The sequence below is a fragment of the Cyrtonyx montezumae genome, unplaced genomic scaffold (assembly GCF_038088225.1).
Source record: "Cyrtonyx montezumae isolate F1298 unplaced genomic scaffold, pur_monq_1.0 scaffold_17, whole genome shotgun sequence".
NCBI lineage: Eukaryota > Metazoa > Chordata > Aves > Galliformes > Odontophoridae > Cyrtonyx > Cyrtonyx montezumae.
The window spans coordinates 23,773,744-23,798,771 of NW_027071903.1; the positions used below are offsets into that span (position 1 = coordinate 23,773,744).

Consider the following 25,028-nt stretch of genomic DNA (forward strand, 5'->3'; position numbering starts at 1 on the left):
CACGTGGCTCTCCCCCTCATCTGTTCATTCAGTGATTTTTCCTTCCACACATTTCTAGATGGTGATGTCCCTCAGTACAATGGTTGATTCCCTCATTGACAGCCCCTGAGTCCTGCACTGCTCCTAACACTGCAGCTCTGAGGAACAATCAGAAAAGCACCATGCTGAGCAACGTTGAGTTCCAGGGTCAGAGGTGTGGATCCAGATGGCCTTAACAGGGTCAGTTTACCAGCATTTCTGTCTTTCTCTGCACACAAACATTCACACAGCCACATATGAACCTGGGAAGATTCAGGCTGGGCATTAGGAAATACTACTTCTCCAAGATTGGTCAAGTGCTGGAATGGGCTGCCCAGGGAGGTGGTGCAGTCACCGATCCTGGAGGCGTTCAAGGAATGTTTAGACATTGTGTTGAGGGACGTGGTTTAGTGAGAACTCTTGATGATGGATGGTTGGACTGCATGATCTTGTAGGTCTTTTCCAACCTTGTTGACTCTATGATTCTATAATCCTATGATATGCTTATCTGGATATCTATATAGCAGCAGTAACATAGCTCTATACCCTGAATTATGTAGGCTATATGTGATTTTAATGAAGAGATTTGCAAGGGGTAATAAAGGCTTAGTTGTCTGAACTTAGAGGCTCTGTGCATATAGTTGAAGGCTTTCTATGGAAGTGCTGGTTGAAAACAGAAGTGCTTGGAAGAGATTAACTTAGAGTATTGAGATGTGAAGTGTAATGGGATAAATGGAAATGAAATGAAATGAAAGGCAGGACAAATGTGATTAGTGGAAGGCAAAAAGAAATGCAGATATCAATATAGAAAATGAAAATGGTTGAGGGTAACATTGGTATTGATATGGGAGAAAAGTTGACCCAATGGAAAAGTGTTACAGAACTTTGGGAAAAAATAATCAGCTAAGAAGTCAATCAATTACAGTTATTTTTTTGATTGATAAGATTAGCAGTAGGTTAGTGGTAGCCTTTTAAAATATGACATGTTTAACTCTGTGAGATAAGCTTTTTATTTGAAGAAACAAGGAAGGGAGATGGCAACTGTAGAAACCAGACCTCCTCGGAGGGAAGGATAGATTTTATTAAGTAGTAAGTCGTTGATTCCAAGAGAGATGAAAGCATCATAACCTCTATAATAAAGATTAAACCTCTATAGTGAGATTTTGGAAGATTTTAAGAGAAACAGAGGCGCTAGAGAATGGTGACAAAGTTGGTAGGATGAAAGCTACAAAGACAGACATGATCTTTCCAAAAGCAGTTAATACATTTTTCCCTAAGTATTTTTTCCTTTTTTTTTTTCAGACTGGAATATTTTAGAAATATACCTGCTTGTCTTGAAGTTGTTATTCAATAAAGCTGTACAATTGTGGCAGACTAAAAAACGCCAAAAATATCACTAGAGAATCTCTGGTAGCTAGATACTCAGGCAACAAAATCACTGGTTGAAATTAAAGAGATTAGAGCCAGTACTTTTCTAGCCACCTTTTAGCTAACTGTTAATAAACAAAAGAGGGGTAATTTATTATATCATAAATGATTAAATATGTTAACACTGCAACACAAAGTTCTCTTTGTGTAAAGCCCTATGGGAATGATAACACAAATGTATACTAGGATTGCAGATTTGCACGTTTTTTCTATGATTCATAACATGATTTATTTAATATGATTTACTGAAATATTTAAATCCAATCAGTACTGGATTTAAAATTCATTTATTTGAAATAATATGAATAGATTAGTATATTTAGGTAAGCATTTATTAGTGAACTTTTAAAGTATTTCTCCGGAGACATAGGAAACAGAAATAAGAGATTGTGTTATATTGTTGATCCCTTCATGTTTTATTGCTTCTACATTGAATTCATGTGACCTTAACAGTTGTGGTTAATTCTATAATACTTAGTTGGTAACTGGGTAGAGAAAAGGCTTATATTAGAGAGAACAGCCAATAGCAAAATACATATGGAGCCTGAAAAAATTATCTTGTTTATCTGCAAAAAAAAAAAAAAGCACTAGAAAGGCTAGTATTGGTATGGTCTGTTTATCTAGAATTTTTAGTTCATAGTATCATGATTGTGATATCAAAATATTTTTGTCATTTGAAACAAAATGCGGATTTCAGATGGATCAATACTTGACATCATGTTGAGCTACAGCTGCGGCCTATTGCTAGTATCCCTCCATGACTGAAGGTAGCACATCTTCATTCTTCTGTGGTTTTAAGAGTTTCATATTTTTATTTGTATCAGTAGGTCTCAGAATTAAATGGCTCTAACAAAAATCCATGCATTATGAGTTATGTAGTTCACTACATTGTTGATCTTTCACCAAAGGAGCTGGCAAATCAAAGAACAAAAGAGCTGAGTAAGTATAGCTGGTAGGAGTGGTTCAGGACAGAAGGCTGTGAATAGCTGTTATGTTGGAATAGTTCATTGCAGAAAACAGCTTAGGATCAATATGCAGTGTTTATTTTTTATTAGAACAAAGAACAGCATTATTTAATTGTTACCTGTGGCCCTCTTCTTCAGGCACTAATTATAAGTTCATAAGTTCATAAGTTCATAAGGTTGGAAAGGACCTATAAGATCATCTAGTCCAACCATCCTCCTATCACTATCTCTACCCAACTACTAAATTAAGTCCTTTAGCACCTCATCTAAACGCTTCTTGAACAGCGCTAGGGATGGTGCCTCAACCACCTCCCTAGGCAGGCCATTCCAGTGCCTGACCACTCTTTCAGAAAAGAAATGCTTCCTCAGGTTCCTTAATTATGTAATCTTCCTTCCCTCCTCCAGTAAAAATATGAACGACTGAGATTTGTATGTTGAAATTTTCTCTTTACGATTTTAGATACAATTTTTCTTTATAGTATCTTCTCATTGGCTTAGTGCCTTCAAGATTTGTTATGTAGGCTTTTCCATGGCCCTCATGAAAGTTGTAACATGTAGTAGAGACCTGAATACTGTCAGTAACTAACATTGTAGGAAGACACATGATTTCCATATATATGCTCATTACTTGTCAGAATCTGAGGGACTATTGTATTTTAGGACAACATATTCACAATAGTATTTTAGGGCAATATATTCTACAAAAATAATTATAAAGGTACCAGGTTAGAGAATCAGCAACTGATACAGTTGCTCAAGTTGGTTTAGTTTTCTTATTGGTTTGTTTGGTTGGGTTTTTTTTAGACCCGTGCAGAACAAATGAATAGCATAAATAACATCATGTATGTGCACACAAGTCTTACCATTTTTAGACCTAGAATCACATTAAGGGTTTTATATATTGTCTGTGTAGTAGAACTAAATTCAATTTAACTCATGTATGAGAGGCCTGTAGTAAAACACTACCTCTGTTTTTTCCAACTCTAGTAGGAAGTGGTTTTTACAGGATTTACTGCTGACTGCTGCACCCTCCATGCTAGGATAGAGGGATGCTTTGCTGAGGCAGTAAAACATAAAGTGTATCATTCTCATGCATATGCAAGTTTCTTTGACCAGGACAGTCTGTACTGCTTAGATTAACCTGCTCTGGGTTAAGCAGTCATGAATAGACTGTTTACTGTACTATGTTTACATTCTCAGTTCTGAATACTGTTACTTTTCTCAGTCAACACCCACGTTTTCAGGCAAGTGAATCCAAAGCAATCCCATCCGCTCTCAAAGAAGGTCTGTGTTCCTGGGGCTGCCTCTTGCAGCAGTGTGCCCCACAGCGCTTCCATATCTTGTTGTGCACGTGGCATAAGCTGCCGTTCACACCATGCCTCTTATCTTGCATGCTTCAGAAGCAGGACGTGCACAGGGAGCCTCACACAGAACAAAAAGCACAGCCTGAGCAGGCTGAACCAAGTAATAAGGAAGTAAACCAGAGACAGGCTGACTGCACACACAGACTAGGCAAGGGCTGTAATGCTAACAGGCAATTCTTGTCTATTCATCTGTCTATCTACCCTTCCTAAACTAAACTTCCTAAAGGTACCACAGCTTAAGTGCATCACTGTAACCTAGGCCACTGTAACACTTATATCCTCTTTCACACTTGAATAGTTTTCCTGTTTCACATTTCTGCTTGTTTTTTCTACGTCCAATTTCCTAAAGGAGTAAGAAGGAAAAGGGTAATTTTTGAGTGAATTGTAAGTGAAATTCAATACTTTGGTTTCTGAAAAGTCTTTTTTTTTTTTTTTTTTAGCTCCAAATGTCTTAATTTTTGCTTTCAAAGATTGGTATTTTGTATTTCTATTGTGTGGAGTTCTTTAGTGGAAGTAGCAACCAATCCTGAACTCTCCCCCAGATCAGACAGATTTTAATAAAATACATAATTACTGTGCAATTATGGAGAAAATAATAGTGCTAACTCATGTACAGCATTTTCAGTCATTAGTGGAGTGCTAGGATCTAGACAATGTGTAGCTATTAAATCAATAATCCAGACACTGAGGGAATTCCTCAGACAGCTGCTGGATTTTTTTCCCCTAATCAGTAATAATAATCCAGTGATGTTTGAAATGGCACGATTGCATATCTGAACATAGTTTTATGCTGATATTTTCTCATGGTTTTCCAATGCCTCTCTGAAGTATAAAGAGGACCAAGTGTTATTAATAGCCGTGTATTTTCTATGAAAAAGCTGCTAGCTGTTTGAATGTATGAAGTCTGCAAAAAGTCTTTGAACCTTACTAACAAATATCCTAGAATGGTTTACTGTCAGTTTAGCCTGTTACTGCATGTTTTGTAGCAGGATGACACTAATGGATGTTAGTTGTTAATGCGTTAGGTGTTGTGTGGCAGAGGAGGTGTGCCTGAACCAGGAACATGGGTTTCGAGGGACAACAGGGCTGGGGGATGGGCAAGCTGACCTAATAAGTCTTTTCCATCTCCACTGCCTCCAGTTTTGCTTTCATTTTGGTTTCAGTTTGGTGGAAATGCTTATTCTGCTTCTAGTGGCTATGCAGATGTATATATACAATATCTAGTTGCTAGGCTATTCTAAATTATTTTTATATAGCTATAACTGGCATACTTGGTGTTTCCAGAATGCTGTGTGCAAACACAAACATTTTTCTTTGTTCTTCACTGTTTTGCTGCAGTATTGGAGCTTACTTATTTCTATATCATTCTTTCTAACCTAATCCAAACAATAACCTTGGCTCAACAATTTAAACATATTGAATCCCCAACCAGAGTAGTTTTTCCTAGTAATACTCTGATTACAGCAGCTTTTATGTCTGAACAGGAAAGGACCTTAAACACTAAATCTCATCAGCACTGTAAAAAATAAGTGGTGAGCATCAGTCACATTTTCTTGAAATACCACAAGTCTTTCTTGAGGCCTAATCCTTTAATCTCTGGGTTTTGGGCACTTCTGTTCTGATTACTACGGATCAAAAGGTTTGGCAAATACTCTTCCAGACCACTCTCCAAAGTAGCCACTGTAATATTACCAGGTTATGACAGGTGTATGATTTTTTTTTGTTGTGGGGAAGAAAACAACAAGCCAAATCAACCTACCAACCAAACAGAAAAAGCCAATATATACAAAAATAAATAAATAAATAAAGATAGTTTAACAATACAAAAGCATATGGTCCAGAACATGGCAACATCAAAGTAAGGAAGTATCTTTCACTGGTGATGGAGGTTCTTCCTACCACGTGTTATATACATCACTTCCCAGTTGAGACTACCATTGAAGTCCTGCTATGATATATACATGCCATGTTCCCAAAGTAATAATTCATTTTACTGAAACTAGAAATCTTATACCATTTCCTGTCTGAAGTACACTAATGTGCAAAGTTACTATAAAAAAGCGGGAAAAAAAAGTATTTTGCACCTCAACCTTAGAGAAAAATCTGTCCTTTAGTCTTTACAACCAGTTTTGTCAGATGCTAATCATTCTCTTCTAGAGTATACACATCTTCTTTTCTAAAGCGCATTATTTCCTCATCCTATTTCAAACAAAAACTACTGAAGTTGAAATAAAGCAATGACTCCTTTTCCCCAGATTTCATTTTACTTATTGCAAACCAGAAATAATATTGAGCTAAATATCTTCCTAAATATTTTTTACTTAATCACTGGAACTAAAAATGTCACTTTACATGTTAGCTTTTCTGTCTAAAGAAAAAAATCCAATTTCACTTAAATTTTAGGGAGTCACCAAGTCACTATTAAGAAGAAAACACTTTTCAAAGGAAGGACATGCTCTTGTCATGGCAAATTTTGGAAAAGAAACAATCTTGTCTCCCAGACACAGAGCCCTGACGTTAGAGCAGAAGCATCTGCAAATCTATTAACCCTACTTCCATTCATCCCATACTTCATTACTGCTCTGCATTTACTGTTACTGTCTATAGTGCTGTTGGTGAGAAATCCAGTCATGTACTTAGTACCAGAAAAGAAAAACAACCCACAGCCTAAATGAGTTAAATGCACTTCTGTTCTTTTAACGAACATTTTATTTGTGTAGGTGTGCCATCGCTTGTATACAGTTCCTCTTCACTTCTAAGAGTGTATTCTGTACATATCAGGCAGCATAAAGATCATTAAGAAAGCACGTTTCTGTTCTGTTGCTTTTGTGAGACTTGCCACATTGTATGTTTGAGGGCGTGTATTCAGGGTGAATGCAGATAAAGTTGCTCAAAATTGCCTTGCAGTGTTGACAACAGCAAAGCAGATCTGGACTTTATTATCATCTCACATATTCTTATTAATTTTTTATTCAGTGCAGAGTAAGATATAATCTAAAATATTCAGTGACTATAGTGTGGCACCACCAAGCAAATTAATGCTATCTAACAAGTACGAACAAGTTCTAAAATTGTGAAAGTGTCAATGTTAGCATTCACAAATTATATATCCCCTGTATAGCCTTAAACTAGAATAATATGTTTCAGTACTTGCCCATTCTATGTTGCTTGATAAAAGCAACATTAATTCATACAGTGTTATTGATTCAGTCCATGGCTCCTCTGCTTATTCCTGCACTGTGATAGAAATCCAGTAGCAGTGCAGTAAAATGAAATAAAAATCCACCTACATGCTCCTGTGTTAAATGACTACATATGACTTGTTAGCACACTGAACTGCTTGGGAAAATATTTTAGCTTATGCGAGGCACAAACTTTTTCACTAATTGTAATAATATATGTGTAGTTCAGCGCAGGGCAGGGGGAGAATGTTATTTTGTTGGTTTTTGCTGGTTTTCATAAACAAATTCTGACAGCAATTGTTAATATTTGCAGAGCCAGCAGAAATTCTTGTGATACTTTTTCTTCTGCCACATGAAAAAGAGATGCTATTTTAACAACACAGTATTTGATAGCTTTTAAAAATATATGGCCTAATTTTTAAGCGTGCTGTGCACCCACATTTGCAACTGAAGTCATGTCTAGTTGCAGAATGCCCCACAGCACGCTAGGGCAGTCCTTGGATTTGAGATCTAAGTACAACATTAGTGATAGCCTGTGATGTGAGGGTAGTCACCAGGAAAAACACAAGCATTTTCAGCACTTGAACTAAAATTGAACTGAATCTTTTGAAAGTTAGATATACTGAACATGTTCAAAAGCTTTGCCTAGGTATCACTGCAACAATTACGCTTAAGCAGTAGTTTGTCACTTAGCTTAAAATAAATCAGGGCTTTGGTAATAGGTGTGAGAGGAAATGCAGAGATGAAGATGTGGACGAGGCTACTGTGGGTCAGTCAGGCACAGCTGAGCACTTGTTTTTCAAAGAAACCCCTCTGCCACGGTGAAAATAACCTTGGATTGAATACTGAATTTGCAGGCTAGGGCCATTTGGCAGTGATTTCTGTTGTATGGTCACAACTTGTTTTCCTTAGAGGAGCTAAGATTTTCCCAGGATTTGTGTTTCAGCACATGGTAGTAAATAGATAACTGAGAAGGTCTCCTGAAAAAATAAACACTATGTAGAATTTCAAATCCCTGACAAAAACAAATACATGAATACAATACATACTTTCTTATTTACATGTGCAATGAAATGGAGAAATGCTCTTGCTTGTGATCTGTCACTCCTTACAGTCCTCTTCTCTGAAGCTGAATCCCCACTTGCATGGATACATGCATATTGTACGTGCACTAAGAGGTGTAGTACTGATTTACAAGCAATGTAGTGGCAGGTAAAAGGCTGTACGTTCCTTTAAAATATATTGTCAAATAATTTATTTGTATTATTAATTATTGCGTTCAAATGCTCTGAACCTTTGGGTAACACAGTGGGAGTGAAGAAAAACTGGCTAGTGTTCATTTTGAATGCATCAGCCTTTATGCCATTGGCTGAACAGAGTAGAAAGAGCATTTCAAAGGCATTTAAGTTCAAAGACTGGGCTGTGGGTTCTTTTCCCTGAAGTCTGAGCAAGAGAAAAAGATCCATGGGAGTAACTGTTTTGTTTACTTACATTTGGACAATCTTTTCCAGCATTTGCCACTCACATTTTTCAAGATTGTACCACTGCATAAGGAACTGCCCAGGGAATGCAGAGATAAAATCAACTGATTGTTAGCAAAAAAAAAAAAAAAAAAAGCTGAATTCTCACTGTAACAGCTTGAATAGCAAAAATACTTGTAAAATTATTTCTAGTTTGAATAAATTAAACATTTCACACATAAATATTAGGAATAAAGTTAAATTTAATACATTTTAAATGACAAAATCAACATATCAGGCAGCTGTGGTTATAACCATGATTCTGTAGTGCTTCACATGGTTATAACCACATTTCTGTAGTTGATTCATTTCACTGTGCATTGAATCTTGAAATGCATTTAAATAGAATTAAACTCAAAATTATCAAGTTCTACTGAGGTTGATACAGACTTTTGCCATGCCACCACAACAGTGACTTCACTTCTGTGAAGATCACCTGCCTGTCATTTCTTAAACAGCCAGAACTAACAGCTGTGTGCTAAATGATAGCCTTAGTGCACACTTAAAGTTCAAAAGTGCACTAAAACAGAATAAATGATACTATGCAAAGTGAAAAGCTGCTCTGTTCACTGTGGAGACAGTGTTTGGAGAGGAAGCTGTTATCTCTGATGTGAGTTTTAATATATTCAGCTTTAATAGATTTGATGTAAAGTTGATGAAGTTTCTTAATCTTTCTCCTTAGTTTTATTTTAAACCTCAGAAGATAAAATTACGGTTTCAATTTAAAATCTTATGAAGTGAATATTGAATACAGGAAAATCACCTTAATTGTTTTTGATAAACTAACTGTTAGCAGGGGACTGTGTGTTTCTGAACAGTATGATCAGGGGGTTGCTCACATACAGTATTGCTGGTAAAAGAGAAAAAAAGAAGGTAATAACAGTAACAAATACGTCATTTTTCCTCTTCATCCTTTAAGTCAGTACAGCATGAACAGCAATCAGGGATCCTTTCCCTGTGTTGCTCTGGCACCATGACTAAAGTGCTGGCCTGTGTTGGAGAAACCACCTCCACTAAGGTTGTGGTTTATTTTCCACGCAGCTTTAGCAAATGTGTTGACACTAGCAGTAAAACTGCAAATGATGTTGTTCCATGCCATGTATAATTGCGTTCTTCCTCATGTGGTTAGCTGTCCAATAGAAAATGGAATGTTGAGAGCTTTACAGAGGAGCGTTGATGTTTGGGTCGGAGTTTTATAAAGCTACCTATGTGACAGTGATGGTTGATGACCTGGCAGGGCTACAGGAAGCACTGCTTCATGTACAACAACTAAAACATATTTTTCCATACCTGTACAGTATATTTGTAGATCTCCTCTGAAAATATTTAAGTTTTTGTGGAAACTGATGTCAAACTGGAACTGTGTTTCAGGAAAGTGGTTAAGCTCATATACAGTGCTAAGCATGAGAGCTCTCATCTAATTGCATTACTGAACCAGATTTCTAAATTTGTTTCATCCCCTTTTGAATGGAAATTGATCCATCTGAAATACTGCTCATGCTAACCAAACTGTACCTTAATTTCCAGAAAGACATGCTAGTTGAGCTAATATTTGCCTTTAAAGTTTAGTTTCTGCAAACAAACTTTTGGGAATAGTTTAATTTATGTCTGGGTTACAGTAGAATTAATTTTGTAATGAATATATAAGAGGTAGGAGGAGCATATCCAGCATTCCTGAAAGTAATATGAGGTGCCCTATTTCACTGTTTGATCTATGACTATGCTGTGCTATTTGAGTTAGTAAGTTTTCTTCTTTCACTATAAATGATTTTTCCTAATGTTTTAATCCCCAAATTATATATTCTTTAGATTATTAATACGATATGAAATCCTACCATTTCCAAGTTCTTAGAATTTGCTTTCACACATGAAGTTTGCTGTTTTATTTTTTTTAGAGGACCTCAGGCAAGCCCTTTACAACCTGTAATCTTCCATTTCTTTTCCTTATCAGTTTTCCGAGCTTTTCAATTCTGTATCTTAGTTTTGTGGCAGAGACCATGATACAGGGACTGCCTTTGGGATTGATCCTGCATAGTGTGAAGTCTTGTCGATATGCACTGCAGCTGTAGACACAGACTAGACCTGAGCTCATTAACTCAAATTTCCACTCTTGTATCTTGCAATACTTGGGTCTAGATTGTTTTAACATTTAACTTGGAGATACCTCATTGTTTCTGCCTCTGGTTCAGCTCCTTGAGAGCACTAGTCTGGAGACAGTTCATGTTAAAAAAAAGCTTTAGTGTTCTAGGTCAACTAGCTCACAGACATCCATCACAAAAGCAAGTGGAAGTGCAAAAAGCAGTAGAAATAGTGAGAAATTACTTCTTTGGTTGAGGGAGAAAAGATGAAGAACAGAACCCACATTTCTTTATTAAACATCAAAGGATCTGACAACCCAAATCTGTTACCACATAAGCAGAGTTTGAGAATACCAGCTATCATGCTCAAATTTCAAGAGCATATATTCATAACAGCCTTTCCTCAGTAAAAAACAACATTTTGGTGCTCTTTTTAAATTTGATTTCTGCTGAAATTTACGTATCTTAAAAGCTGGATGAAGCTGAATTCTCTGGCTAATGCTGATTCTTTTGTTTGACTGTACTTTGACCAAAGGATTACATTGACAGCTTCCCAGGATGTAGAATTGTATTTAATCCGTTAACAAAGCTACATACCTCATTTGATTGTGAAAGAAGGAAATGAAAGTGACCATTTCTATATCATCTGATATCTGTTTGCAGGGAGCAGAAATTATTGTCTAGCCTGCTCCCCAGGAAAGCCTACTCGATTGCTTCATGTGTCACATAACTGTATGGTGCATAAACATGCGGCATAGCTACTTGAAATATCAAAAAAGCACCAACGAATAATAGGAATTAGAATAGCCCCTGCACCACTATAGCTGAGGGTAATTTCACTTGAAATTGTCAGACTGAGCTGAACTGGAGACCAAAGGAATGTGTGTTTGTAATCCATTGCTGTGCACTTGCAGTGTAGGAGGGACTTATGGCACACTGAGACAGTATCACCTCTTTCAAATTCACCCAGACTGTACAGTACCCTGCATTTTTTCTCTGCTTTTTTTGGTCACAGCTCATGCCTCTGTGAATCATTCAAGGGGAAATGTTGAGAGATGCTATGTGTCAGGTCAATCCAGGTTCACTCACTGTATGTCCTTAGAAAGCCAGAAATTCTGGTGTGTAAACAGCGGGGGAGGGGAAGGGAAGGTTTAACAAAGCAGACAGAGTTAATCTTTTTTCTAAATATTGCATATAATTTGGTTTTCTGATTGCACAGTAAACTACAGTTGTATTTTCTTTAATTCAGTCACATAAACACAGCATCCAATTAATATTCCTGCACTGTGTGTGTTATGAAGGATGCAAAGAGAAAACCTTTGTTTTTCTGCTGCTAAAGGAGCTGTTTAAGTTAAACCGTATTCCTCTACACAGCAACAGCAAAGTAAATGACAGCATTAATTCAATCCAGAATGCTTGATAAATTGAGAGGGGTTGTTTACCTCGTGTATTAAAAAGTCTCCTGGGGATGGATTTTATTGTGATCTGCATAGTCATCCATCTTCCCAAACTGTCTATGCTTATGCTTGCGAGTAAAACATATACAGTAATTTAGCATTCAGATAATCCCACATCTCTAATCCAGACAGATTTAGCTCAAATTTCTCCAGGATTTCTATTATCTAGTTTTAGTAGTGTGGTGTTGACTGGATATTTTAAATTGCTACAAATGCTTTTCTCTGCAATAAACATCATATTTTGGTGATCTCATAATTGAAGTTGTGGATTCTTCCTGGCATTAACCACATGTAAAAATGTATCTTTGTGAGGACAGTGATTGCACAGCTGGAGCATAGTTTTAATGGATTCCAGCTATTTGACGACATACCACTTAAGATCATACAGCATTTATGTGAAAATCAATGTAAAATGTACCTTCCCTCTAGTAATGAGGATAATCTGAAGAGTGTTCATCTCCACACACGATCTATTTGAAAATGAACAGCTTCAGTTTCAATTAAGATTTGCTACACTGTAGTATATGATATAATGGTATAGAGCGTGGCTTTCTTACAGCACTTTTCATGAGCAGATCAGAGAGCTTTTATTGTTTTCAGTTTCCTCAGACAGAACTTCTAGTCTTTCTTATTCAGTAGTTTATAGAAAAATAGGGAGTTCTTGGGGGAGGGAGAGCATCACTATTTGCATGAAATGAGGGGATATTAAGTCCTAATGCAGTAGATACCTTTCACAGTAGATCACCCTTTGTCGTAGGTCCCTCTGATTAATTGCAAATGTATTCAGGGAAGCAGAGCAGACATTGTAAAGCAAGTCCAAATGTGCTTGGACCAAAAATGCCAGCCCTCCCACACTTGCTAGCATTGGTGAAGCTGCAGGAGTAAGAATGCTTATGTGGGAGATTTTTAGGAGGGAAATGAACTGTGGAGAAAATTTTAAAGCTGCAGCTTTTAAAAGAGCAGCCTGAATGAGAGTGCCTGAACTGAGGCAAGCTGCGGAGCAGGGCAGTACATGCAGTGTGCACTGCCTTGCAATTGTGTTGCAATTGCACAAAGTACATTACTAACTCCCAGGCCAGGTCTTTTGGGAAGAGGCTTGTGCACATTTGGCAGTAACATGATGCTAAGATTATTTTCCACAAGTGTGTGAGAATTTTTTTAAAAAGCCAACTATTTGGAACCACTTGTGTGATGCCTTGTGTCGTTCTGCTGCTCCCCAGACAAGGATTCAGATGCCAGTTCACAGGGAGAATTCAGGTATGCTTCCCTAAAACCATTGTGCTGTGTTTCAAATGCCTTCTCTGACCCTGCAATATTGCCAGCCTCACTGACACTACAAACTTTAAAAGAGAATTTGAATATGTAGAGGGAGATAGCATTCTCATATAATCACTTTTGATAAAGCTATTATTTCTTAGCCTCCAAACTGCAGATTTGACAAAACTATGAAAAAAAACCAACATCTGAAGCATGAATGAGACTTTCCTACAACTAACAATCACACTTTGGGGTGGAAACCCTCTGTAAGAAGCACACTGTATATCTGTGGCAGTACTTTCGGTTTCATACTTGCTGTGAGTTATTTTTTGCGCTAAGTACTATTGTAATTAGGTTTCAGATGCAGCAGTGCTTTTGTACTTGCAGTGAAAAAGAAACTAGCAGAGCGTTCTCTCGCTTCACCCATCTGCTGCTCTGGGGAAGCAGTGGGCCTTCTCCTATTGCACTGAAAAGAAAGCCCCCACTTCTAGGGAGATAAATGATATTTACACTGAAGTATCTATCAATATCCAAGTTTGATCCCCAGTAAGTCACAACTATGAAGCTGTAAAGCCAGTGAGATGGAAAAGCAATCTGATATCTCTTAAACTGCTCTTTCTTCCAGACAGTGCCCAGGACACCAGCTGTTGCCGCTGGTTGAAACAGTGGTTGGGAGTTTTCAAGCCTCAATTCTTTTCACAAAACAATTTCCTTAGACCGCTAAAAGCTGGAGTCAGAAACTCAGACAAGCACACTTTAAAATAGGTTTGACATGATTATGTCATAACTGCATCTTTATTTGTAGAGAAATGTAAAATGATTTTAAATTTTACGATCCACAGGAGGAACCTGCAAATGCACCCACAGGCCTTCTCATTGTTGAACATAGTACTTTTTTTCCACTTTATTATATCTCTATTCATCTTTCAGCAATTATTTTGCATCATGTTCAGGACACTTTTCCTCACACAATTTTGGATTTTCACTTGCTAATGCAAATGCATCTTAAAATATCATCTTCCCTGGTTATTAGATCCAGGGCTTGATGATGCATACTGGATTTAGTTGAAGCATCAGAGTAGCAAAGAATGACCAAGACATGAAGGAGTGCCAAGTAAATATTGACATACTAACTTTATGACTAAGCTGTGATTATTTTTTAACTTGCCTGTGCTTTCAGAAATGAAGTTTGAAAAGTGGAGTAATATTTTTATATGGCTGATAAGTGACCATGTACTATGATCATAGAAATCAAGAAATCAGTCATAATAATAATAATAATAATAATAATAATAATAATAAAAGAACAACAACAAAAAAAAGAAAACATCTTTCAGTGGGACGGGCCTAATATGTTTAAATGTCACATCAGTACGTTCTATATCTGCATATGTAATTTGAGATTAAATGCACTGTGGATAAAATTAAAAACATCATATTTTCTAACTATTTACCAGGCATCTATGTAGTAAAAAATTGTTTCCCTTTTAGCAGTTAGATAGCTAGTAATAAATTTCTGTATCTTTGCCATGACAGTGTTGGTCCTCAAAGATGGTTATGACACTGTATCATCCCCTATAAGCTGCAGCAGTATGAATAGGACAGAATTTGGGCCCACAACACGTAGTTAATCATGCTGCAAACTGTTAGTAGAGCTGACACCTTCCTGCCCCCTCCTCTACCTCAGTGCCGGAAGGAAAGGGCAACTCAAAGTCAAACTGCTCAATTGTTGTAATTCTGGAAAGATTTTCTGTGCAAGAAGTTGCCATTTGCACAATCATCCTTTTCCAATTTGAGCTGCCAACAGCCAGAAAATACCAACCCCTTCTCTCTGCTTTGCAGAGTGAGGAATCTCAAACATGGCTTTGGTAGCTGTGCCCTACTGTTTTAACCCATTGAGGTATTTTCTAAAGATGTTCTTATTTCCATGTGCTTGGCTGGTGTTATGGTGACCATGAGTGCATGTATCAAGTTACTGGTATGGGAGTAGCCCTGCCAGGAAACCAGAGGGCACGTTCAGTGCAAACTGTTTTTAGAAGCCTAAATAGGCACGGCTCTAAGTTGAGTGCCTGCTGTGTTAATAAAAGGACTCCACAATACTTCTGTCCAACCTACCTCCTGAATGTGGACAGAACACAGCCTACATCTGTGGAAAGGATTACCCCTGAACTGATACCAGACTTGGCTAACTGGCCCTTACCACACCATGTAAATAGTGATAATATTTAACTTATCTTAGACAGTTGGATTCTTGAGCTTGGGTTTGCCAGAATTTAGGGAAAGGGCTTTATAAAAACCTGAAAGGAGAAGTAAACAAAACCTAACCAACCAACCAACCAAACAATCAAACCACAAACCTCCTAACACAGGAAATTTTAATTAACAGAATGTGATTAACTTATTCTGCAGATTAAAGAGAAAGTGATGAGCAGAGGGAAAGCTTCCCCTACTTCCTCTCTTCATGATACTGAAAGAGATCTATTCCTTGCTTCCTGAAGGGATGAAAGTGATCTGCTGCAGGAAAATCAAGTTAGCAAGGTGACCTATTTGTTTATTTATGTTATTCATATACAAAACACCCAGGTATGAAGTGCATTGATTTGTAAACTGAGCTGCTCCAGTATAGTATATTCACACTAAAACTGCTGAAAACCTCAAGAAAGCTATTCTAAACAGTAAAGTCCAGGATTTTATCCATTTTAATAGCCACATTTGCTCCTCTGCCCAAATCTTATCAGTGGCAAACTAATAGCTATTATCTGAATTTCCATATTTTCACACATAATGTTTATTCAAAAAGCTATTTAAATATATCAGGCATCTCTTGAATTCACTTTAAAAATAACAGAAAACATGAAGTCCTTTCTCATATTTATGTTTATACTTTATTCTGTTTTTCTTTTGAATTGTTAGAGAAATATTAGAAGCCTGTGACTATGAGAACAGCTGTTTCTTGGCTGTATGTAGTGTTGATTTGTAAGAGCTGTGATATTGTAACTGTTAAACTAATTAGAAGTTTTGGCAATAAACTGCTAAGATGTTGATAAAGCATCTTGATAAAAGATATAATTCTACTGCTATCTGAACTGATTTGCTGTTGACTTCTTTGCTATGTTGAGGATCCAACCCAAACATGTTGGTTAAGACCACAGAGATCACTGTGGGTACAGAGAAGACTACAGCCATCAATGCTGACTCATTCACTGCCAAGCTCATCTGACCTGGGAACCTGCCACTCCCCTCCTCCCCCATTCCCATGTTGTTAGTTGCCCAGGGACTGGATTCCCTTAAAAGCTTCACCCCCATCTCACTGGTACTTTTCCTTATAGCTAAATTTTTGCTCTTAGCTAAACCCATTGCCTGGATGAGATAAGTATAAGATTTCAGCCAGATGGATTGTAAGCAACATTTTCTTTTCAAATATTCTTGGCTCCAATCCCACAGAAGTTGCTTCAATCCAACAGAATAAAATCCCGTCCTTTGGACAGATGAGCCAGTCACATTACATCAGCATGCAGTGTAATTAACCTGTATGTTCCCATTAACAGGTATTCTACACAGAGCTTCTGTTTTCCACGTGGAATTTGGATATGATACAGTCTTCAAGATCACACACTGCAAATTTCCTACAAAGGTAAGGAAAGGTATTAAGAATTTGGACCTATGTATAATATCATAAACAACAAGAATTAAAGTCTTTCATTTTGTACATTTCACCACAATAGTAAAAAGTAATGTGTGTGCTCCATTGAGCTCCATGCAGGTGAGGAGAACTCCCTGTGAAGGTTATAAACATGTTCAGTCCAAATAGAGACTAAGTTTTTTCCAACTTGACTCAAATTATAAAATGAAGCAGTTTTAGTCCCTAAGTCCTTACTGAGTAATTCTGCAATCACGTATTCCTGTTGAGAAAGACCTTTCAGTGGGATTCTTTGCAAAATAAGACTTTGTCAGATACTGGAAAAGGGATCATTGCAGAGATAGTAACATTTTACTGCTACTTAAAAGCAGCATAAATCTGCCTGGCATCTATGTTAATTATTTAGCTTGTAGCAGGCAAAGAAACATAACATAATTACTATTGGAAGAATTCGTCAACTGTTATGAAGTGAAAGTGATCTTGATATATGAGCAGTGTTGGGAGGAACCACCAGTGAGAAAACTGAAAACAGATCTGTGTGCACAGTATTCTTGTTCTACAGGAAGTAGTGGGAGTTAATATGTGAAAAAGAGCTGTTCACAAATCAGTATCCCTGGGAGCTCTCTGAATGAGTTTTCCTGCACTTTGTGGTATTCTGCAGAGAGAAAGATCCTCTTTCTCCTTCTTGTGCCTTCTTATATCACTAATGGTGCACACAAAGCCACAGATATACCAGTTCACTCTGGTTCATCAGCAGAGGATGCAGAGTAGGACCAGAGAAAAAATAAAGGTTCTAGTCCATGACAGTGGTTACAACCACAAATCTTAGTGCAAAATAATGTTAATTGTTAAAACAGAGGTTTTCTCAAAGCTATCTTGTTATGAAATAGGACATAAAGAAATGGTCTCAAGTTGCACCAGAGGAAGTTTAGACTAGATATTGGGAACAATTTCTCCATGGAGAGGGTGATCAAACACTGGAATGGGCTGCTGTGGGATGTGGTGAAGCCCCTCTCCCTAGAGATATTTAGGAGATGTGATCATGGCATTAAATGACCTGCTTTAGTGATGAGATTGGGCAGATCTGGTTGATGGTTTGACTTCGTGTTCTTGAAGGTCTTTTCCAATTTAGATGATTCTATGGTTCTATGACTAAAGTCTTTCCAAAATGTATCATGATGGATGTTAGAGGTACTTTTGCATTGCCTTCAGTCATAGATTAATTAGATTCATGAACAGTTTTCATAATGAAGAGCACAGCTTGCAGAAGATTTGTATTCCAAGTATATGTGTAGACCCTGTTGCTTCAGGTTGTACTTCTTTCCTGAAGAATGCACTGACAAGGTCTTCAGTATCTTTATTACTGAACAAAATCATGAGCCAACTAATGTTTATTACTGGCTGTGCATTGGGTCAGTGTGGAGTTTCACAAGAAGGTACATTCTTGAAGGATGGTGCCTGAAGGGTACTATCCCTTATGGATCATCCTAGTAGGGAAAAAAAAAAAAAACTGTTTTAATAAAGATGCCCTCAGCTCCCACCTCTGACTCGTGGCAGAGTAGGTAGATTGACAAGTCTTGTCTGTGTGCTCATCAAGCATAGCCACTCTTGATTTGTACTTGGTCTTATTCCAGAGCTCTGGGATGGAGGAAATCCTAGTTCATGCCTTGCCTCATTTGATATCGATGCACCAAGGCTAACTTCAATTGCTGCTGTAATATGTTGAATAATTAAGTCATCATGCAGCATCATCATGTATGCATGCATTTTGCCTATGTTCTCAGAGCAAAGGTTCATCAGGAAGCATACGTACCTGACTGCTATTTACACAGAAGATGAACTGTATTTATTCTGCACTAATTAATACTGCAGGCAGAACTTCTTGCTGTTTAAAATATCTTGAATGTCCATTTTTAGAATCTAAATACACCATTCAGATTCCTTTTGCTTTAACAGATGGCAGTTGTATTTTATGTCCTTTCAACAAGTTTGTTCAATTACTATCTTGTGTATCTTCAATCTAAGTGTCATTATTGTATTTCTGTTTCTACTTAAATTAATCAATGGAATTAATCAGTTTCAAGATGGAAAGCAAACAATGGTGCTAAACTTCCAGGGAATTTGGGGAGTTAAATTTGACAGGAGTTGGGTCTACATGTGTTGGCTTCTTTAACCATCTCCATTACTTATAGTTTGTTTTTCCTAAGCTGCTTGTTTCAGATTAACAGTACACATTAAGGATGAAATGTGGCCACCAGTGAGATTGTACTATTCAGTGGGACTTGTTCAGAAATGTTGCTTGAGATACATGGTCTTTGCCATTCTGTTCTTAACACTGGAACATTTCTGCCTTAAAACATACACACCTAGATGTGGCTAGAAACAAAAATGCAATGGTGTTTTTGTCGTGGATATTAAACCCTGTTGCTTTAAGGGACACCCTGAACAAAACTAGGCCAAAAACTTGACCTATTTTAAAAGACATGGCAATCTGTTCTTTTAAAAAATCATTCACACTTCATTGAGTCCTTCTCTCTCTCTTACACCATGAAAAATATCCTACAATATCAACATTCTGAACGATTCTTTCTCTGTACATAGCTTCCTCAGCATGTATTGCAAGCTCAAGTCTCCAGTTTGACAATTTAATTTTTCTTCATCACTGATTTCAGAAAATAAATCATCTTAAAAATTAGCAAATGCTTGAACTGAACTAATTAGCTAATTAAAATGGATGTTTCGGAGCACTTTCTCCCTAGTGTTAAATGTGATGAATCCATTTGGCAACCAAAAGGTCTCAGAATCCATAGAAGATTTTTGCTTCTAGAGGCTTCTATGCCTTAAATTTGAAAACTAGGAGCAGAGAGCCATATTTCTCAGTTATTTTGTAGTTAGAAATCTGGCTGTGAAACACTGTTTACTTTGTGTTGGACTCCTGCCAGAGGAGGCCTGATTTTAGCAGATGGTGGTGAGTGGAGGCCAGACGTTTCCTGCTGCATCCTGACCAGGCACCAATAGCACTGCTCATGGTCCCAGGCACTGCTGCCACCAATGCTGACGGTGCCGTGCCTGCTGGCAGGAACACTGTGGAGGGTCACATGAAGTGGGCTTTCAGGCTAGAAAGCTCTTCAGGGGAAGAGAGGATCCTGACAGCTTGGAGAACTTGTGTGAGCAGCCATGGTCCTTGGAGTGAGAGGAGTCATGTGCCAGTAGATGAGCAGGAGGAGGGTTGAAGTTTGACCAAAAAGAAGTATTAAAAACAGAGACATGAGCTAGTATTGATGAGAGATGACTGCTCTGATCTCTGATCTGTACAGTAATGTCTTGTCAAGAATAGGGAGCTTAAAGAGGAAATAGATGAGACAAAACATGAGACTATGGAATTGTGTTGGGTTGTGAGGCTACCCATCTGCTCTCTGAACACAATGTGAGGGCAGCTTTTTCCTTTCCCTCCATTTTTGGAGACAACTTCTGAGAACAAAAATCATGATTATGTCCCGAATCTGGTGTTTGACAAGACGTTTCCTGCTTGTCAGATGAGGAATGACAGGGCAACTTCTGTAATTGCAAGCACTTCTGTATCACTGGATCATCATCTTGTCCATTTACATACAGGAGAAAATGCAAGCAAACTTTTCAGGGTGCTTGGAAATCCTCCAGGATTCCTTTAGGCACCAGTTTAGGACATCCACATTCTATATGGGAATGCAGCTCTTGAACCAATGTAACTGAAATTCACAGTTTCTTGTTCTGGAGTCTGTTCTACTTGCCACCAAGTCTGGGAATTTGGTGTTCTCCCATCCTCTATCACATCTACATTACCATGTTATACTGTGACCTTAACTGGGTCATGATTATCTGCCAGTGGCCACCAATGCCATGTGGTGAGGCAATTCACAGAAGGTACACCTGCAAACAGGAGCTGTCCTAGTTCTTGCAGTCAACCATTAAAGGTAGTCAGTGTTTACTTTAGAATCTTTCCAGTTCACTATTGAACTTCATTAGGAAAAAAATAAGGACAGAAGTGTTATGCTGTTTGCTTTGTTATCTGAAACTTGCATATCTTTCTCTCTCTTTGTCTTTGATTCTGTCAGTCTCCCTAAAAGTGAGCCTCTGGGTCAGCAAGAAGGACAAGTGAAAGACAAAGCATCTGCTTAGTGGCCTAACTAAAAATATTTTTACCAGCAAGGTTATCAGATATTCAATAATACTGATAAGGAAAGGATGTCAGTTTGAAACGTGACTCAGCTAAGCATCAAACTCTGGTATTTCTTTCAGTGACAGCCTTCTTTCCTACTCATCAGCCTTGCACAGGACAGTCTGAATCATCACTTTCATGACCCACTGTCCCCTTTTAAGTAGTTTTCTTAGTCTGCAGTAAATGGTGTTTCTCCTTCTTTATTGACTCACTTCAGCTTGAGTACAGCTACGCAGTACATAAAACACCATACTCATAACTTCTTCAAGCTCAGCAGCTAAGCCCATCTCAAATTACATTGAGACAAAGATTTATTGCACTGAAAAGGAGAAGATTATAGAACCAAAAACTTTCAAACTGTCTGTATCATCAAAGAAACTGAATGGATCCTGGAAATTTAATTGGGTTATTGTGACTTCCAGAATGTAAACAATCTGCATTATCCCAGCATAACACCACACTCCTCATCTGCCTTACCAGGGCAAGCTGTAGGCAGGCTCATATGAGCCTAGACCATCACTGTCTTGCAGCTGATGATCATCTACAACAGCACAGAGTCAGGGCTGCATATCCATTTTGTTAGCACCTTAAACTGCCTCGCAGAGATATGAAAGACAACAGAGACAGCAAAGCAGAGAAGAACTGGAGACAATGAGGATGGTTTCCAAGAAAAAAGTCTCTGTAACAGAGTCAGTGTGGTAGCTAACACCTGTCCTCTGCTGGAGATGGACTTGTGATCATGGGGCCTGCTTCATACTTCCTTGTGTTTCCCACTATTTGCCAGCTTGTGATACTGCTCACCACACACCGCTCACACACACTCCACATGGATGTTTCAAGCAGCAAATTTCAGTAAACTCCTGTTCAAACAGGCTTTCCTGCTTTTTTAGAATTAAAATACCCCCTTTTTCATTGCCAGATTTGAACACAGCCCAGCTTCTCCTGTCAGTTATCATGACATGAGTTGCAAGGTTTTCTAGGTAAACTAGATTCTTTTTTTAAATGATTGGAAGCATACAAGCTGAAGTATATATTAAAATTAGTTGGGGCACTATTAGTTATCACATTTCCATTTTACTAGTGCTGCACTTGAACAGAGGTAACAAAATAAAGAAAATCAGAGGGAGCTGTATTGGGCATAGCTCAGGAGACATGGTGACATACATCCCCAGGGGAGAAGAGCTGCAAAAAAGGCATCAAAATGGAGTTCACTGAACCAGTGTTTAAAGCTTTTGGAAAGTGCCTTTTTTAGCTAGGCTTTAAAGTCAATTATCCTCACAGAATTTGTTTTATGCTTGTCTTGAGGATAAAGATAGCAGGATTTCATTATTTATCCGCCTCTTACCCTCAGTTTAGTCTCTGAATGTTCACATCTCTTCTTGGCCTCATGTTAGACATAAGATGGTAGATCTCTCTCAACTGACAGGAGGCAGAGAAGAGCACCCACCCTCAGTACTGGCTGCTCAGAAAGGGCAGTGAGATGTTACTCCTTGAAAGCACAAGACAGCGTATTCCCCAACTGTCAGACACAATTAATAACAGGGAGTAAAAAAAAACCAACAAAACAAAATAACGAAAAATAGGTTAGTCCATATTTAAGCATAACTTTTCCCTACAGAGAGGGCTTATGTTAGATCTGAAGCAGAAATAAAGGAAAAATAAACAGATCTGCAATCTTCAAAATCTGTCTGCAGAAGGGGAATGCCTGGGAACAGAGGCACAAGACAAGAAAGCCCTTTGCCTCCCTCATCTGAGCTGAGCTGATGCACTCCTTAAAAATAGACATTTGGAAAATGGGAAAGAAAATTAAGATTCCAGTCCTGAAAATGCTAATCAGGCTTTTGGCACGTTTAGACTTAAGCACATACCTTTGTTTACAATAACGGGACCTCCAGTTAACCTCTTTATATTCATTTTCACGTCTTTTTATACCATGCTGACTAGAAGCCTCAATCTACATGTCCAACAAAGGTATTCAAAGCATGCAGGTACCAAGACTCCAATTGAAGGTTACAGTGGTGTTTGGTGGATATTCCTGGAAGGTCTTCAGTGTTTTGTCAGCTCATCTGAGCTCAAGTTCATCTCTTAGCAGTTAGATGATCCTCCTCGCTGTCTTCCAGATAATTGTGTCAGCACAATCTCCTCTTCATTTGAACAATTATTCTGGATCCATTTCTTCTTTTTATTGTAGCTGTATATAGCCATGCAAACAGCACATAAGGAGCTGCCACTTCTCTTTCATGCATTTTGCAAAGACCGTATGAAATTCAAAGCTAGTTCCACTGGTTGTGTAAAAGTCAACTAAGCTGGCTTCTGCGTATTGGACTAACTAATACATAAAGGGGAAAAGCCCTCCCTCAGTGTCAGTACAGGTATACAAAAAGCCTGGGCCAAACCCTGTGCTCAGACACACTATGGGAATGTGAGAAAAGCACTGGAGTTATTTCTAACACGAAAAAGCCCTTTGGAGAGCAGAGTGTGGCCCTTTGTGCTGTCGCTATTTGATTCTGTAATGGACCTCTCTGGATTTTGCTCTTTAAAACTTTCACAGAGACCTTTGGGCCTCCATATGTTGCCACCTCAACTAGTCAAACCCAGCATCAGAAACGGACTTGTAGTTGAAAGGCTTCATGCCAGAAAAGCATGAGGGAAAAAAACCCAAACAATTTTGTGAAAAAAGGTGAATTGGTGGTGAGATATGGGAGTGCAGACATAGGTTTGAGGCATAGAGACCACTTCCTCCACAAAAATGCAACCTGGTAGTCTGGCCCACTTAAACTCATCTCGGTGCCAGTTTAATCGCATCCTGCCCTAAGCAGCAGGTGTGGTTGCAGGGTAGCAGTGGTGGTGTGAGGGTGCCAGCATGTGCCTGGTGCAGCAGGATTTGCAGAATAGATGTGACTAATTTCTTTTTTGGTCATATGATGCCAATCCAGCTATAAATAAGTATGACTACAATTTGACATTGCTGGGAACTAAATTAACAAGGAACTCAATAATAAATTTGTCTTCCAACCGCTGGTTTTGACTGAAAGAAACACTAAAATTACATATATTTTTCCAATTTGTTGTAATAGTCCGTGGTCCCGCAAACACAATGCACATCTGTTGCACCTCACTCTGATATGCAGGCCCATCAGTTTCAATCAGGGAGTACCTTTGTAGGCCTGGGATCCAAGTGGGGTAAGCTCTGCCTCAGATTTCAAAGGGTCAAACCAGAGATCTGAGCAGAGGCAGCTAGCAAATAGCACCAGTATCAGCTTGGTCATACTGAGCAAGGTTACGTGTGTGTTGATCAGGAAGCATAGTGGTTGGAGATTTTAAGTTGAAGGCCTTTCTGTTTACTTCTGATTACAATTTTTACTTGTATTTATATTCACTTCTTGGATATCCTTCAGAAATTTCAAAAGTAAAAATAAAATAATAATGCTTTTAGGAAGAAGCAGGAAGAAGAATGGACATTTTTGTGATTCTGGTTACAGGTTTTATGAGGAGAAGAAAATCCCCTTCAGTGCCATAGCCATTAATGTTCTGAATTCGGGGCAGTGGAAGTGTAAGGGAAGATTTAATATAAGAACTCTTGCTTTGTTTGGTGACAGACATCTACAAACACTCATCTACGTTTAGCAATACTGTGTGTATTTACTTATCAATGGTGTGCAAGGCCCATATTTTCAGGGATTGCTGCAGGCCAGGAAGGCCCTCACTGATCCTCGTGCACAGTGCGGGGAAGTGCTGGGGTGCCCATCCGTGTGCCCAGGCTGAGCAGGGTCCCCCTGTGCCCTGCTCGGTGCCGGCAGGGGAGACCGGGCTGGGTGTCCTGTGCTGCAGGAAGGCACTGGGATAGGGTCTGCGCTCCTGAAGATGAAAGAGTGTTGCTGTCAGGCTGTCTGCTGTTGCGTGAGAACATCGGGGGAAGGA

At 38.4% G+C, this 25,028-nt stretch overlaps 1 long non-coding RNA gene across 1 annotated transcript; it reads left to right on the plus strand.

Moving 5' to 3' along the window:
• Positions 1-135: 135 nt before the first annotated feature.
• Positions 136-19,053, plus strand: LOC136047248 (uncharacterized). Its single transcript, XR_010622065.1, has 4 exons — positions 136-219; positions 15,679-15,807; positions 16,818-16,903; positions 18,544-19,053. It is a non-coding gene; the product is annotated as an uncharacterized LOC136047248 (long non-coding RNA).
• Positions 19,054-25,028: the final 5,975 nt, after the last annotated feature.